Source organism: Neovison vison, chromosome 2 (genome assembly GCF_020171115.1).
Source record: "Neovison vison isolate M4711 chromosome 2, ASM_NN_V1, whole genome shotgun sequence".
Taxonomy (NCBI): Eukaryota; Metazoa; Chordata; class Mammalia; order Carnivora; family Mustelidae; genus Neogale; species Neogale vison.
Window position 1 is genome coordinate 180,490,725 of NC_058092.1, and position 18,827 is coordinate 180,509,551.

At 36.5% G+C, this 18,827-nt stretch overlaps 1 protein-coding gene and 1 pseudogene across 3 annotated transcripts in view; both read right to left on the reverse strand.

Annotated features, from left to right (window-relative positions):
- Positions 1–18,827, reverse strand: part of LOC122900720 (catenin alpha-3) — a 1,358,242-nt gene that overhangs the window by 36,816 nt on the left and 1,302,599 nt on the right. The window lies entirely within an intron of this gene.
- On the reverse strand, positions 17,124–18,127 carry LOC122898531 (annotated as a pseudogene).

Here is an 18,827-nt window from a genome sequence, read left to right on the forward strand (position 1 = left end):
CAACCCTTGTTTATGATTTATTTCAAGTGTTTTTATTTTATTTTATTTTAGTGTTTCTGGATCACTCCATTTTAACATGGAATTTTTCTCATATAAATTCCTGCCCCAGAACACTTAGCACCTACTTTTTCTTTTACTTTGCTTCTTTTTTTTTTTAATTTTTTTTCCAATTTATTTATTTTCAGAAAAACAGTATTCATTATTTTTTTCACCACACCCAGTGCTCCATGCAAGCCGTGCCCTCTATAATACCCACCACCTGATAACCCAATCTCCCAACCCCCCCCCCGCCACTTCAAACCCCTCAGATTGTTTTTCAGAGTCCATAGTCTCTCATGGTTCACCTCCACTTCCAATTTACCCAAAAGCACATACCCTCCCCAATGTCCATAACCCTATCCCTCTTCTCCTAACCCCCCTCCCCCCAGCAACCCACAGTTTGTTTCATGAGATTAGGAGTCACTTATGGTTTGTTTTGATAGTACAGAAAGAAAAACATATTTGGCATAGGTGAATCTTTAAAAGGGTTAAAGGACATTTTGCCTTGATTTCCGAGAACTCAGTACTTATCTGTTCAATCTCCATTAAAACAAACTGATCTTAAAATTATTAAACTAAAATGAGGGCAGAATGTGGGAGAGGCTCTCTGGTGGTATGAAGGGCAGTGGGGACGCATTAGAGCTTCAGAATGATAGCAAGATTACTCCAAGAAAGCAAGCTTCCAAGAAGGGTTGAAATACAAGTGTCCATTCAAATTTGTTTTTCCTTCCTTGTTTCTTTCCTTTCTCCAGTATGCCTTCTGATCTTACAGGGAACATCTTACAGGGAAAAGTGAGAGAATACAAACTTAAAAGATATTTATGATAGAGGAATTTGTAACATAAAATTTTCATTTACTTCAGGGATATTTGGGTTTCCAAGACAGAGAAATGTATTGGTTAGGAGTGCAAGCTTTGGAATTGAAAGACCTAGATTTGCAGCTTAGTTTCCCCATACACTAGTTATGTCATCTCAGAGGCCAGTTATGTAATTTTGCCTTAGGTTTTAATTTGCAAAACTGGACAATAACAGGGATATTTTAAAATTATTTTGAAGATTTAATGAAACAATGCATGTAAAGAATTTAAAATATTGTCCCATACATACATAGCACGCCCCAGGAAGAGTTCATTACTGCCCTTGTTGTTATTGTAAATAGCAATGCTATTTTTAAATATGCATTATTTTAAATGCTGAAGTAAAAGTTTCACACAGAGATCTGACTGAATCACAAATGTATGTATACTCAAATTATATATATACTCAAATATAATATATACTCAAAAACAGACAAATATTACTGATTGTATATGCTAATGAGAAATAATACTGTATTCTGAAATGATCCTGGAAAAAAAATACCTCCAAATGATCTTACATCAAAACCACTTGCTGTATGTAGCTAGCAAGTTGCACGGTTGGGTGACTAAGTGCACCTTTCTATGAGGATTTCCATTTATACTGCCTCATGGATCCACAGATAGAACAATATGGGAACCCTGTAGGTGTAGGCATCATGGACAGCTCCTTATTTTTTTTTTATTCAATTTCTTTATAGAACAGAAACCCCTTTGAAAAATATTTGGGTTAAATTTCTGGTCTAAAAGAGCTGAGTTCTCTTCCTGACTTCATCTTGCAATAGCTATGGGAACATGGACAAATCATGAAACTTTTATGAGACACAGGTCCATCATTTATAAATAGAAGCAATGATACTCACTAGGCAGATAGAGAAGATGATGTATCTAAAACATAGCACTTTAAGTATCTTGAATAACAAGTCAAATAACAAAATACCTTACATACCAAAATAGCAAGTTATTCATGTATTATTATATCAAAACTCTAAATTAAAAAATCAAGCACAAATTTACCTTTGAAAAACCAAATGTTTGTAGGGGTGGCTGGGTGGCTCTGTTGGTTGAACACCTGTCTCTTGATTTGCCCCCGGTGATAGTCTCAAGGTCATGGGATTGAGCCTGACCTTGAGCTCTAGGTTAAGCCCCATCCTGGGCTCTGCTCTTAGCATGAAGTCTGCTTCAGATTCTCTCTTTCTCTGCCCTGCCCCTCTGTTCTCTCTCTCTCTCTCAAATAAATAAATGAACTTAAAAAACAAACAAACAAGCAAACACTAATGCTTGTATGTATGCACACATGTATTTTTATACTCAGGCAAATGTTCCTGGTATATTCCCAGAAATCATTGCTAAAACAGAACCTTTTTCACCCTAGAAGCCCTTTAAAGTCTGAGATTTTGCCAAGTCCTCTTGTATGAACTAGTAGACCATCGTTCTCAGCTTTCACATCACTTTTCTCAGTGCAGACCACAAATAGCCCAAATATTTACACTGACCCCTCCAGAGTGGAAACAAAAAGGAGTTCTTCTTCACCTTCCCCTTTCTTTTCTGCTCATTCCCGGGCACTTGACACCATCAGGCAAAACTGTGCCATTGATAGTACTGCATCTGGTCTGGCTGGGCTCCCAGGTGGAGAAGCAGATGTATAATGGACTATCTGAAAATGCTCCACGAAAGGAACAGTTCAACAAACAAAATTAGTGTGACAAGGCCAAGGATTTCTCTTCCTTCTGTTCAACCCTAATTTTTCATCCAGATAAAGGAATTGCCAGGTAAACTGTGGAAGAGCACAATTAAGAGGAGAGGCAAAATGAAGAAGTGTGCAGTGGTATCCCCTGGATATTGCACAGGAAGAGAGAATGCAGACTAAGGCATTCAGCTCATATGTCCATGCATATGGAGCCATTTAGCTAGCGTATGGAATGCTTCAGGTTGTCCCAGGGATATAGACAAGCAACTAAATATTGACTCAGCAAGAGCTCAAAGGAGAGGTCTAATTAAATTAAATGGTACAAAGGGGAGGCTTGTTTCATAGACTCCAGTAATTGCTTAAGACACAAAAGAGACCAAATAAAGGTCAAAAAAGTATAGTAATAACCAAGCAGATGTTTGTAGTGTGATGGAGGGAAAGCATAAGCATGGAATGACCACAAGTTCAAAGGCCATTTTTGGCCCAGTTATGAAGAATGATTGGATGTTGCCATGACCATAGACAATTAGTGGTGTCTTTTAAGTAGCTGACACTGATGTATGCATCAGCATGCTGGTTTTTTATTTTACTTTAATGTGTAGAAATGCCTCAGGGTAATGCCCTATCCTTGGACAAACTTTACTGAGATCTCATGGAGGATATTTGTAATACTCTTGAGCTCTAAAAAATGCTATGTTTCAAGTTCCGCTTCAGAAAGGAGTGAGTATGAAGTACCCTGTGGATTATTCCAGTGTACCCATGGTTGGCTATTTCAGAATACAATGTGGGGAATATGGGATAGCATGTATGTGAACAGAAAGGCAGATTAAAAAGGACTCTAATTTCATCTCTGTGAACTCAAAGCCCTAAAACTAAATGTTGGCGGTGGTAGAGCCCCTCCTAGGTGAGAGGGAGATAGAGGATGGAGGTGGAGGAGAAGGAGCAAGAGACAGATCTTCCTTGTACTTAAGTTCCCTGAGCTTTAACTTCTCATTTATAAAATAAGAAATTTATAAATCAAACTTTCTTGAAGCATTGTTGTGTACATAAAATAATTAATGCATAACAAGGATGTAAAATGTCTGGTTAAGAGTTTGATAAATGTTAACTATCACCATTGTTACCATTACTCTTATTACAATTATCACAGAGGAAGAATAAAACCTTGTCCTGGAAAAGTGCCTCATCTTCTCCAAGTGTGAGATATGAACCCTGAATCTGCTCAAATGTCCAATTTACCCAAGCTTCTGTGCTCTTCTGCTGGGCAGTTTGGCATGGATGTATATGCTTTAGGGTCAGAGGACTGGGTTTCAGATCTTGCTCTGACTCTCAATAGCTTTGTGATCTTGGAGAAATTGCTCAATCTCTTTAAGTTTCAGCTTCCATATCTATAAAACAGTGATAATACCAACTATCTCATGCAGCTTCGTTTTGGTAAGGATTATGAAAGAAAGTGAATTTCAAATATTTAGTTCAGTACCTAAATTAATAAGCAGCAAACACACACACACACACACACACACACACACACACACACACCACTCTTTACTCCTTTAACTCCAAATAGAACCTAATTTTTTAGCTTAATGAAATGGAATCATATCACCAATTCTCTGTCTTTTGTTAGTCTCTCTGTTTGTCTCCATTTCTCTCACTCTTATTCAGACACACACACATACACACATACACACACGTGTGCATACACACACAAACTTGCAAACAAAATATTTATGGGTCTATACTTATACTAACCCTTACACTATTCTTTTTTTTTTAAAGATTTTATTTATTTATTTAACAGAGAGAAAGAGAGATCACAAGTAGGCAGAAAGGCAGGCAGAGCGGGAGGGGGAGGCTCTGCTGAGCAGAGAGCCCCATGCAGGGCTCAATACCAGGACCCTGAGATCATGATCCTAACGCAGAGGCCCAACCCACTGAACCACCCAGGCGCCCCTATACTTACACCATCGTTTAACCCAAATAGGTCTTTCTTGATTTATTATTAAATATTATCTTGCATGTTAGAGTAATTTACATTTTAAGCTTTGTTTCATAGAGCTTTTCTCCTCTCCACCTAACCAAATTCTTCCAATTCTTTATTATTTAGCTCAAATTTTCTCTGAAATTATTCTGACGACCCAAATTAGAGTATTTTATTTGCTACAGATCTTTGGCATTTATTGCCAAACACATTTAGTTTACTAATTTTGTACTGCTCTTAAACATTTTGGTAACATATTTGACAATTGCTCTCCACCCAGCATCTTAAAATCCCATGCCATCAGAAATGTTAATCTTGCCAGAATGAGTCCTCTGAATTTGGGGTAGCTGAATTCTGCTCTATATTGTAACTGAAATTCTGAACATGTGACATTTGCATAAAAGCTCTAATGTTGGGTAAAAACATCTCTCCCAAACTTTCTTCAAATCCAAGAGTTAAAAGTCTCCATTTGCACTGGCAACAAGGAAATTAAAGTCCAAGGAAGTTAATGTATCCATCTGAAGATCTTTTACCTTGTGCAAAATACTGTTAAGGATAGCCTAAACCTTATTTGTGCAATCCTTCCAACACTCATCTACCATGTGTGAACCAAACCCTAACACTGGCACAGAAGCAAAGATAATTGTTCATCCTCAAAGCCCAAACCAAGTGCTACTGCTAAAACAGCAATGGACAATAAGTTATTCTATGATACACAAAGGTATTACCTACTGAAAGGAGAACATTTTCCTAGCTTCTTCCTTTAAGCTTAATTTGAAATAAACTTAGAACAATTAGATGAAACATATTAATGAATACTATCACTTTAGGGTAGCATTAACATTATTCCAAATTAGCTAATACTATTACTGCTACTAGCTAATATTTAATGAGTGCCTGCTAAATGCTAGACAGTACTCTAAGCATCTTACATGCAGTAGTTTATTCCCGTCTTCTAAGGTATTTATTAGCTAGTGAGCAAGGCTTCTAACCTTCTCTTTTCTAGTACAGGGATAATGGAGGCCTTACAGTGAGATTCCAGAGTACATAAACCCTGATTCTGAGCAGGGAAAGAAAAGTTCCCTTCCAACTCATATCAAACCTAAATGTGAGCAGAAAGTAAGAACTTGGTTGTTTTTAAGTCATTAAAAATGAAAGCTGTTTGTTATGACAGTAGAGTCTAACCTGAGTAATTCAGTGTTGTTGCCCAGAAAAATCTTCCTTAAATTTTTTTTAATTAAATTCTTTTTCATGCTATGTGATACAGAACCTGAGGCTAGACTAAAAATGATTTGTCTTTGTGCATAAGAGGAATAGATTTGTATTTCACATTTGGTTGAATGCATAAGTGAAAACTTTCATGAAAGAATATCAATTTTGCCATTAGCAACAAGAAATAATACCACAGGTGTGTGCGTACTCATATATATGCAGTACTTGCTCATATGTTCACAGTATAAGTGAACTAAAGAGTAGTTATCCCTTTTGAAACAACACAAAAGTTTATTGCACAAGTCAACCATGAATTGCCTGTCCCAAAACATCTATTATTGCAAAGAGATGACTTAATGCACTCATTTCCTTAGAGTTTTCAATTGTTATTTTTTATGATCAGCAGAAAAGAGCATTTCTAGATCACATTTTCACAGCTCTCTCCTGCAAAACCGTCAATAAATTAAAATTTAATGTTTTAGTTTTAGGTGTTATTGAGAGTCAAATGCCCATTTGAACATTTCTGTCTTTATAGACCCTTCGGTTAGGACATCATTATGGTACCAAGTGCTACTGAGAAATGCATATACTATCATCAAACAATAACATCTATATGATATAGTAAATTCTTAATTTCCAGTAACTTCTTGACTTCTTTTTTTTAATATTTTATTTATTCATTTGACAGAGAGAGAGCAAGAGTGAGCACAAGCAGGGGGAGCACCAGAAGGAAAGCAAGAAGCAGGCTTTCCCCGGAGCAGGGAATCTGATGTGGGACTTAATCCCAGGACCCTGGGATCATGACCTGAGTGGAAGGCAGATGCTTAACCAATTGAGCTACCCAGACACCTCACTTATTAACTTTGTAATGCTCAACTGGATTAACTAATTTAACCTAAGACTTAGTAACACCCATTTCATTGTTCTTAATTTTAAAAAAAAAATCCGTCAATGCCTGTTTTTATTTTTAGTTTCTGTTTCTTATGTTTTTCTTGATTTGTGAAAATGTTGCAGTTTTTCAAGAGCATGGGAATACAAATTCTATTTGTAAATTAACATTTTCTATAATAATTTTTTTGCTGTATTTTTTTCCCAGCTGAATTCCTTGAAAATAAGGACCTGACCTATTCACTCATTTCTATATTGTTGTATCAGGGCAGCAAACTGAAGATAGGTATATGTTAGTGTGGAATAACAAAGAACTCTGAAACTAGAACCTATATCATATTTCCACTCCATCACTTAATAACCATATGACATTTGGCAAGTTATATTCATTAGCTTTAGTTTTCTTATCAACAAAATGCCACAAGTTTACTTTAGCATTATAAAAAGGATAAAATGAAATTTATGAATGTGTCAGTAAGAGTGTTGCAATCACCAAATTAAGCAAATTTTCCTATCACCCTTTTCCATCCACAAAGAAATGACAGTAAAGAACACAATGATAACGATCATTTGTCTCTTGAGGAGATATCTACAAAGAGCCTGAGAGAAATTTTTGAATGTGGTTTACTGAAGGACTATTCTCAAGAGAAGGGCAGGGAAGTGAGAAGCATAGGATGGGTAAAGGTACAGTTAAATAACATCATTAGTCTCAGCCAAAGATCGGCTATGGCCTTGTCTCATATGGACTCTTGTCTCTACGGACTGTGAAACTGCCCAGCAGAATCGGTTCCATCTTGAGGCAAGGAGTCTAGACTTTTGTATCCTCCTCTCCTTTGGTCACTGGCTATAGGTTTCTAGGGCATGCGGGTGTAGAGGTGAATAATCACGCAAGGTGAAGACAAGTATCTAGGGAAGGGAGCAGCTAGGGGATGTGAGCAGCCCACACTTGCAGTAGCTGGAAAATGGGTGAATTACCAGGAAAGGGGATCCTGTAGGAAGGAATAACAACATATGTAACAGCATTATTAGTTTTCCCTTAATTCTTATCTTCCATAATCCAATAGTTCTCAATCAACTTTGATTGGTGGTGGTGTCTGGAGACATTTTTGGTTTTCACAGCTGAGCTGGGGAGGGGCACTGACATCCAGTGAGTAGTCTATGCTACATATTTACAATGCACAGTATAACATCCCACAACAAATAATTATCCAGCCCCATTCCCAAATACTAATACTGCCAAAGATGTGAAGATCTGAAATAAACAAAAATATAGATGTCAATACATAATATTTATTATTGACAGTTATTGATCTGCTATTAATATTATTCAGACTTTACTAATCTAAAGGGGGAAAATGTGAATTGTTTTGATTTTGTTAGGGAAAACACACACACACACTTTCCACAAACACATCATCATAGGAAAATTTATCTTGTGAATATAACTAGTATTACTTCATAATCTGCAGCAAACACAAATTCAGCATGACCCATGGGCTGAAACGACTACTTTTGCAAATGACATCCTACACTGCCTTGAGCCTTTTTTTCACATCTGCTTTCAGTTCTGCCTTATCAACACCTTTGAATAAAGGCAATTTAACACCAGCACTTTGTTGTCCCAGGATCTTTAGCTCCTTGATTTTTGCTTCTCTCCCCTTTTCTTCTGTATTTTTTTACCCTGTCTATCAACTGAACTCATGAACATCAGGATGTTTGTATCCAGCTCTGCTCTTTTCCTTCAGCTGTACTTGCCCTAATGGGGAATTAGATACCAACCCACAGCTACCAAATACATCCTGCTCACTTTCATGGCCCCGTTTTCACTTCTGTGGTTCTGTGGTTCATGTCGTTCAGCATCCAATAGAATTAATTAATCCCCTTTCTTCTTTTCTAAGGATTGAAAACAATTAAACCAACTCTTTTTTCCTAAAACAGAAAAAGGTTTTTTTCCATTAAGTTTTAAATTCTTCAAATATTTTCCTTTTTAAAATAGGGAACTATTTGACATGTAAATAAGAGTATGGTGATTTTTAGAAGGAGTAAATTTAACGGTAGAGACTCTCATATCACATGTATATTTTTCTTCCATTATTATCTCCATTTCTTTCCTTCTCAAACTTTGTGTGTGTGTGCACATGCCACATCCAGTTATTTTGTCCTCTCCATATCTTAATTGCACAAAGAGGATCTAATTTCACAAAACAGATCACTGTTTTTCTGTGAGAGGTACCACAGCAGCCTCAGTAAGGCCATATCAAATCAATCCTATAATTCTGGACAATATATCATTTTGATATATGTCTCACTTTCTTCTGGGCCTAAAATTAATAGGGAACTCCTAAAGCATCTGATCTCATTCTTACTAATGCACATCACTGAAACAAAATTCTAGAAAGACCTTTTTATTTATTTATTTTTAAAAGATTTTATTTATTTATTTGACAGACAGAGATCACAAGTAGGCAGAGAGGCAGGCAGAGAGAGAGGGGAGGAAGCAGTCTCCCCCGCTGAGCAGAGAGCCCATTGTGGGGCTCCATCCCAGGACCCTGGGATTATGACCTGAGCCAAAGGCAGAGGCTTAACCCACTGAGCCACCCAGGCGCCCCTAGAAAGACCCTTTTAAAGCATATCAAAATACAACAACTTGCTATGTCATGTTGTAATTTGCCAGTTGGTGCTTAAGGGAAAATTTTGGATAGGAACTATAAAGGAAAAGGGACAGCAAAGATCAAGGATTCCAGACAAAATGGTATAATAGGAATCTGATATCTGATATTCTGATATCATTATTTAGAAAGTTTGGAATCTATTGAAGACTTGAAACTTCCAAAGAAAAGCTTGGTAAGTACATTTTGGTTAATATCTTGTCAATCTCAGCTTTTAGCTCAATAGCAACTATCATACCAGGAGTCTGTGCTCTGATTGCTGATTGCTGCTTCTCATCACAGAAGTGCTGACAAACAGGGAGAGGTCACTGTTATTGCAACATCCCCCCTTATTTTTACAAGTACTTCCTGTTCTGGTTATAGTGACTTCCTAGTCTGGCACCATTATTCACCCCCCTTCAACTCCCTCCTTTTTAATTTTTTATTTTTTTTAATTTTCCTTTTAGAAACCAGGCATTGAAAAATTAGGACATTTAAAAGCAACCATATATACAGGAAAATTTAGAAAGTCACTGAATATATCCAGTGGAAGACACAGGCTCAAAAAAGACCTGAGAAGACTTTTAGTTTTCTCTTCAGGCTGATCCTTGGCACAAGGATAGCCTATAATAAGTCAAACATAAAACAACCCTCCCCACACATACAAAACAAACAAACAACAACAACAACAACAACAAAACCAAGCAAACAAACAAGCTAGCAAATTTTGGGGAAGAAGGAGAATCTGATTTCAAGAGTTACCAGTTTATGAGATTCAAATGACCGGTTTTCAACAAAAAAATGTACACCATACAAAGAAAGAAAATATGTTCCATTCAAAGAAAACATATACACAGATATAGATATGTAGAATATATATATATATGAAATAGATAGAAATATCAATAGAAATTATCCCTGGGAAAGGCATAATGGCATATCTACTAAACAATTTTAAAAAGTATTAAAGATGCTCAAAAAACTAAAGGAAGATATGAAGAGAGTCAAGAAAATAAAATATGAACAAATTGTAAATATCAATAAATAGAAAACCTAAAAAAATCAAAAAGAAAGTCTGAGGTTGAAAAGTACAAAAACAAAAATGAATAATTCACTAAAAAGATTAAAATTCCAATTTGAGCAGGCAGAATAAAGAATCAGTAGACTTAAAGATAAGACAGAAAAAGGAATAAGTCTGAGGAATAGGTAGAAAAATTACTGAAGAAAAATGAACAGAGTCTGAAGCACTTGGAGGATATCATCAAACCCACCAACACATCCATTGTGAGAGTCCCAAAAAGAGAGGCAAAGGGGCAGGAAGAATATTTGAAGAAATAACGGCTGAAAACTTCCTAAATTTAATGAAAACCCTGACATTAACATTCAAAAAACTTAATGAACTCCATGTAGGATGAACTAAAAAGGACTCAAATGAAGACACATCATAATCAAATTGTTGAAAGCCAAAGACAAAAAGAATTTTGAAGTCAACAAGAGGGAAGCAACTTGTCACTTAAAAGGGATCCTCAATCAGTAATCAGTAGCTTTCTCTTCAGAAATTGTGAAGGCCAGAGGATAATGAGATGATATATTCAAGGTGTAAAAGCAAAACTATCCATGAAGAACACTATATCCAGCGAAACTGTCCTTCAGAAGTGAATGAGAAATTAAGATTTCCAGTTAAATGAAACCTGAGAGAGTTAATTACCACTAGACCTGCCGTGAAATAAATGCTAAAGCAGTCCTATGGGGTATAATGAGAAGACACTAGACAGTAACTCAAAATTGTAGGAAGAAATAAAGATATGAGTAAAGGCAAATACAGATAATTATAAAATCTAGTATTATTGTAACAGTGGTATGCAACTCCCTATTTTGTTTCACATGACTTAAGAAGCTAATACATTTAAAAAATTATTAATCTAAGAAACAATGATTAATTGAATTTTGCTTTTAACTCCACATTTTATATTCTACATAATTTTTGATACTAATATATTAAAACTAATGTTTAATATATTTAATATATCAATATATTGATATATTGATATTTTAATATATTAATTAATATGTTAATATATTATATTATAATTATAATATAATATTATAATATTATATTATTATATATTATATATTATAATATATTAATATATTAAAATTAATGGTTTTTGGACACACAGTGTATGGAGACATATTTTTGTGACCTTGACAACTAAAAGAGGTGGAGGATAGAGTTGTTAAAGAAAAAGAATTTTTGTATGTTACTGAAGTTAAGCTAGCATAAATTTAAGTTAGAGTGTTATAACTTTATGATGATAAATGTACTCCCCATGGTAATCACAAAGAAAATAGCTAAAGAATATACACAAGAGAAAATGAGAAAGAGAAGTGCACATTCACTATAAAGAATACAATCATCAATTATGAAAGAAAACATGGAGCTCATTTAATCCCAAACCTTAGTTTTATAAATAGATGAAAAAACAGATTCAAAAAAATTGATGCCTACCTTATATCATGGGTCTTCTAATGTGGACTCTGGTAGTTTTCCTACTACCTCATGGTAATTTCTCATCTTAAAGCTAAAGGCTGTGTTCTAGTCAGGCTTTCTTAACAATCTGGGTTCATGGGACCCCTCAGTGGCTCAGTAGGTTAAGCATCTGCTTTCAGTTCTGGTCACGATCTCAGGGTCCTAGGATGGAGCCCCTCCTCAGGGCTCCCTGCTCACTGGAGAGACTGCTTCTCTTTCCCTCTGCCTCTCCCTTCCTTGTGTTCTTTCTCACTAGCTCTCTCAAGTAAATTAATAAAATCTTAAAAATAAAAATAAATAAAAAAGAACCTGGGATCACTAAATCATCAATATCATCAGTTACTACTGTTTTCTGGTCAATATTTTCCTGTATCTTTCTATTAAAACCATTCCTTACGTCTTGACATCTGTAGCAACAATCCTGGCTCAGTGTACCAATACTACTTCCTGAGATTTTGCTGTTAAATTCCCTAGAAGTCCATGGGGCTTACTTTCAGTAGTAATAAAGAACATGAGAGTTAGATTCTGGTCTTGGCTTTGCCATTAGATATCTTAGGGCAAGTCATTGAAAGCCCCTGACCTAATGGAGTGATTCGGTGAATCAGTCCATTATGCATCTGACTCTTAATTTCAGCTCAGGTCATGATATCAGGGTCCTGAGATTGAACCCTATGACAGGCTCCATGCCCAGCAGGAAGTCTGCTTCAGGATTTCTCTCCCTCTTCCTCTCCCTCTGCCCCTACCCCACCTCTTGCATGCACTTTCCCAGTTGGGGGTGGGGGGTAGTTGGTGGGAAGAAGAAGAAGAAAAAAAAAAAAAGAAAAAAAAGTCCCTGGCCTATTTGTTTATAAAATTACTTTGAGTTAGATTGTTATAACACAAATAGATTATTTTCAAGTTAGCTGCACTGGCTATTACATCTTGGAAATAATCTATCCATGTTACAATTTTCTCAAGAAAATCTAATCCATTGTGACATCAGATTACCTAGACACCAAGAGCGTTTCTTAGTCTACTTCACTACAATGCAACATAAAAGAAAACAATATCTCTATGCTAATGCTTGTTTTTAAAATATATTCTTTGAACTATTAAGGTTTATTGTTCCACTTGCCTCTTACCTAGCATTAATAAAACAAGCAAACAAAAAACACTCCGGAGAAGAAATTTATTGGCAAAGCATCTTCTTTCTCCTTTTTACTTTTTCTCGTTCTTCTCTCCATTCTTTTCCCCTTCTTCTTCATTTCTTGCATCTCTCCCCATTCCATAATATGTCTCCCAGTCCTTTTTTAAAATCTCTAAAATACTTCAGTTAATTTTCCAAATCTTCTTTTACTTTTCCCAATTTTCTTGATGACTACCAATGATTGCAGTAGGTTGAGAAAGCTCATTAACTAATTCCCTTAATGTCTTAACGTGGCAAGCACATTAACCTACTAAGTCATTCTGTATATACTCAATTGCCTGAGTTCTGTAGGCCCTGGTGGCTCTTTTGGTCAATAGCTGTATTGTTGCTTTTCTCTATCATTCCTAATTGAATGCACACTGCCCCTTGATTTCTGCTACAGCTGAATTGCAGTCGCTTGGCAAATTCTCAATCTTGCTGATCTTTCCCCTCAGACTGATTAGTTTTATTTATTTATCCAATTTTTAAAATTGTGGCTTTGGCACACCTGCCTCAGGGTAAGAGAGCACAATTAAACACATTAAAGGAAACACACAAAATGTGGCCATTACATAATTAATCAGTTTTAAGTAGCATACAAAAATTGTTGGCCTAAAAGCATAACATTTGGGGAAAGGGTAGTTTTAAGAATTTAAAACCATTTTAATTTTTGATTTTTTTTCTCCTGAATTTTATTTTCAATAGATACAGTCTAGAATATAAAAATATATATTTCTTTATGGTGAGACTCTTTTCATAAAATACATTAACTTCCCCACATGGTACCATGCATAAGGACACAAGAGGAACAACTGATAGAAAATTTATGGAGCTGCCCTTAGGTAACCCAAGTACATTTTAATCTTCTTAGAGTTATATGTTTACTGTATCACTAAATTAGTACATTAATACGTCAGGGTGGCTATGGAAACTAATCAGCAACAGCACACTTAATTATATAGTTTTGTCATGATTTGCTATCATTTTTAAAATTAAATGTTTATATACTCCCTTTTCTTTGAGAGAGGATAGCCATTGAAGGCCAAGTTGGTTTCATTTTCTTGTGACTGAAAGATAAGCTGAAGCTGACTCAGGCTCCATGATCCAGGCAATGCTCTGGAGCTCAGCTCTGGTGGAACAATATCTAGCATACACTATCTCTGATTACTGTATCAAATCACTACTGTTAATTTATTTTCTCTTCCAAGCAATATTGAAAAGTATTTAAAGATATGAACATCTTTACTTTTTTCTTTTGTTAAAGTAAAACTGTGGATAAAACACTCAAATCAGTTTTAACAGAAAACTATTCCCATTTTACCAAATATGGGATCCATCAACAGGAAGGTCTTTCTATTCCTCTGTATCTAAATGCGTTTATATCTGCACTAATCTTTATCCTTCAAGAGAAGAGTTCTTTCTTTCTTTCTTTTAATTTCTTTTTTTTTCTTAAGATTTTATTTATTTATTTGACAGAGAGAGAGATCACAAGTAGACAGAGAGACAGGCAGAGAGAGAGGGGGAAGCAGGATCCCTGCTGAGCAGAGAGCTTAATGTGGGGCTTGATCCCAGGACCCTGGGATCATGACCTGAGCCGAAGGCAGAGGCTTAACCCACTGAGCCACCCATGTGCCCCCGAGTTCTTTCTTTTTAAATCTAATCTTTCATCCCCTCTTCCTTGTTTAAGATTTTATTCTATCCACCATGGTCTTAATTTTTTTATAGATCTGTTCTTTCTGGCTTTCTTAGTCTTTGCCTAAACATTTACTCAATTACTTCCATTTTTAAAAGTACATAAATAAAAATGTAAGCCAGAAGATGTAGGAGGAGGAGGAGAAAGGAGGTGGAGGAGGAGGGGGAGGGGAAGGGGGAAGAGGAGGAAGGAGAGCAGGAGAGGGGGAGGATGGGAGAAGGGGAGGGGTGAAGAGGGTGAGTAGGAAGAAGGAGATTCCAATAATCCCATCTGCCCCTCAAGTCTCTCTCTTTCTTTCAGCCTCCCACGTTCCCTCCCTTCTTCCCCCCAGGTCTCTCTCTCTCTCTCTCTCTTCCCGCTTCCTTTCAACTACAGACTGCTGGAAAATTTATTCTTTCCTTTTTTTTTTTTTTTTTTTCCTGTCACTGCATACTCAGTATTTGTCCCACTATGACCCAATTTTTGCCTTTACCATGTTACTGATACTGTTTTGGAAAAGATATAAAGACACTTTATCAGTTCAAAATCCAATATACAAATTATTAAGGCTAAATCAACCTGAATTCTCTGCATTATTTATAATCTTTGGATACTATACCCTCAATCATTCGACAACACTCAAGGATCTTATGGTCTAGAGGAGAATATATATCAAACGGCAGATAATTATAATAAATGTGAGTACTACTGTGATTTTTATAAATGTAGAAGCAAATCATAGAAACTGATAGTTGCTACCCAATATCCACTCTCCAATATCCATTCCAATATCTACTCTCCCTTTACAAAGAAACGAAACTGATTTAATTGGGTGAAATCAAGGTGCTCAGATTAAAACACATACAAACAGACAACTTTTATATCTGCAGGATTTCTTGCAGTTACATAGAGACAGATGATTAAATTCTGGCCAATAATATGTAAGTGAAAATATCTGAAGGGAACTTTAAAAATATAAGGAATGTTCACTTCTGCAATTTTTCATTCTTACTGTCTGGAATATAAAAGCCACAGCTAGAGCTAGAATAGCCATAGTTTGACCTTGATAAGAATGAAAGTCAGAAGCCGAGAATAATAAAGCAGGAAGACTAAAGTGACTGATTCTCTGATAACTCTGCAAAGCTTCCATAACAGTCCTGGATTGCCCATTCTCAGACAGTTTTTATGGAGAGAGTAAACCCCTGTTTGTTGTTTTTTTTAAAACTGCCACGGTCAAGTCTCTGTATTTGACAGAAGCACATTAAAATCAGTGTGTGTAAGAAAAAGAGGAAGGGAAGAAGGAAGGAAGGGAGGGAGGGAGGAAGGACGGTGGGAGAGAGAAGGAAAGAAAGATTGATTCCGGACCCCTGTCTCAGCTATTTTTTTTTTCTTATTCAACATACTTTTATTGTATTGGTTCCATCTATTTTGTTTGCATACCTCTCTCCTGAGTTCCAGAAATCTATACTCACTTTCTCCCAGAACCTTTTCTTTGAATGACACTTAGTCACTAAACTCAAAAGGTAAAATCCAAATGAGTAGCCTTACTCTTCCTAATATGATCTTCCTTACATATCTATCTATATGAATATAGTTACATTTATATAAATATAAATATTAAATATAATATAATAATAAATATATTATATGTAACATAATAATATATAAATTATATATTTATAAAATAGAAATAATTAATATATTATAAAAGTGTATATATAACATACCTGTATCTATATCTATATATAGGTTAGTGATGCCAGGTTTGACTAAGTAGGCTACCAAATCTGAAAAACTTGGAGGAAAGTCTTAGTTCTTCCTTCTTCTATACTCTTACCATTCAACAGAGTGACTCTAATCAACTTTCAGTTCAGAGTTTTGCTTGAAGGGATCCACTCCTCTCCATTCTCAACAAAATTGCCTTAGCCTATAGTTTTCTTTCCCTTTTCTTTCTTTTTTATTTCTTTTCCTTTCTTTCTCTCTTTTCCTTTCCCCCCACCAAAACTAGTTTTATTAGTGCAATGAGAAAGCACAATACCATTTGACATGACATCATTTTATAGATGAGCACCAGTGTAAAGTTCGCTTCCCCAATAATTCTTATTACCAATAGCTGCTTAATCTCATCCTAAAATAAACCATTCTTTCCACAACATGCTGAATTCTCACTGCGCCTTATCATAGAAGGCTTTTCTAAATGGACCTCCTTCTTCTGGGGGGAAGGACATTTCATCTGAAAACCTACAAATGAGTCTGTGCTTTTCTGACAGTAACCCATACGCTGGTCTCAATCTCTCCAGCAGTCAGGGCACCAGATCTCCTGACCAGCCATGCACAGACCAACCCCAGATATGGGTCCAACAGAGCATTCCTGGAAAGGGCCTGCACTCCAAACAAACCCCACAGGACCCAGGGAGGGGAATTGCTCCAGGACGGAGAACCTAAAAGAAATTGAAACTAAACTCTTCATCAGGAGTGCCCAGGGTGACCTTGGATCGGCCTGCAGACCCTTTGGCTCTTCTTTTCTGGTGGCCAAGTGACAGGCTGCCCCTGTACTATGCAGGCTGCAGCCCTGCGAACCCATAGGTTTTGCGCCCGGTCGGCTTCTGTCTGATCCCTGCAGTCCCCAAACAAGGAGCCCATCAGCTACCTCCTCCTGGCATAGGGGTTCTTTCATTGGGCAGGAGGGGATTGCCCCAACAGCCTATACTTTCTGTTTCAGACTGGGTCTCAGCATTTCAAGGCCCAACTCCAGCTGCCCCACGCATCACGCCAATTCTGGGGCCAACTGGTCCACCTGAGCCTCTGCGCTTAGAAGGGCATCCTCCAAAGCCCCGCTTTTCAGAGGACTTCCCGACAGCATTGGTCGCAGAAGCTTCGTTCCGGGTTTTCTTCTTTTGCTTCTTAGGGGCAGTGTGGCTTTTATTCTCTTTGGCTATTTTTAAAAATCATTCCTAAATACTCCTCTGTCCTCCAGTCCCTTGTCTTTCCATCTATCACCGCCCTATCAAAAGGAGTCAATTTCCAAATACCTAGATCTGTTTAAGTCCATCTCGAACTTAAAATTTTTCAATTACTCTCAGTCGCCGGGTAAAGTTAAAATGTTATAAATGACGCTTTCTGAACAGCCCCTCTTTCCTTGGAAGCTTCTCTTCTCTCCCCCCACCCCAATCCACACACCAACAGTACCAAGAACAATTACTTCCAATCACATCTGACTGCTTGCTATTTCCATGGAATGCCTTTCCCTATTTGTATTTTTTTATTTCAGTTGTGCCATCCACCTTGAATCCTTGTCCTCTCCTTCTCCAAGAATAGACATTTGTTTTTTATTTATTCATCAAGGCTTAGATTATAGCCAAGTCAGTCATAGAGCTTTCTCTCACCCACCTGCTACGTCAGGGGAGTTAATTATCCCCTCACCTCTTACTAAGCTTTTGTGCATACTGGTATGACACAATCTATCACGTGGTTTTAGAGTCATTTGTGTATATTCGGGTATAGTTTATGTATTAATTTTACATGTACTTGATCATCCTAAAGAAAGCATCATGTATGCGTCTCAGCATCCCCCAGATGTTCTCTAACACCTGACACACAGATGCTCAAATCATAGTTGGGGTTTTGGACTAGTTAACTACACTTCGGCTTCCTTCTAAATAAAACACACTACTTCAGAATAAGTGCTTGCAGACAGATGTAAGAATGACTAGAAAATCATTTTAATTAAATGCTCTGTTATGAGAATGATCTTCAAATTCTTTTATGCTAGGAATTCATCTTCTTTTCCTAAGTCCTAACACCCCAGACCCTGAAAGCTCTCTTCCTACTTCTTTTTAATCAAATATATTTTCTACGAGTAATGCTTCATGAATCCGATTCTGGAATGCAAACTTCACTTAGTGAGCTTTGGATAATCTATAGTTTGAAATAACAAATTTTTATAATTTTTAATGAGGTTCCCTGCTTTAGAATCATGCTTGTTACTTTTCAAAAGACCTCAGAGAAGACGGATGACTTAGATTAGAGCTTCTTCTCAATTTAAAAAGGAAAGATGACAAGACAAGAACGCAGGGTCACTGAGAGATTAAAGCAAGTGTTCTTTGGCACATGTAAATAAATGTATTTAAAAAGCTTTTCAAGAT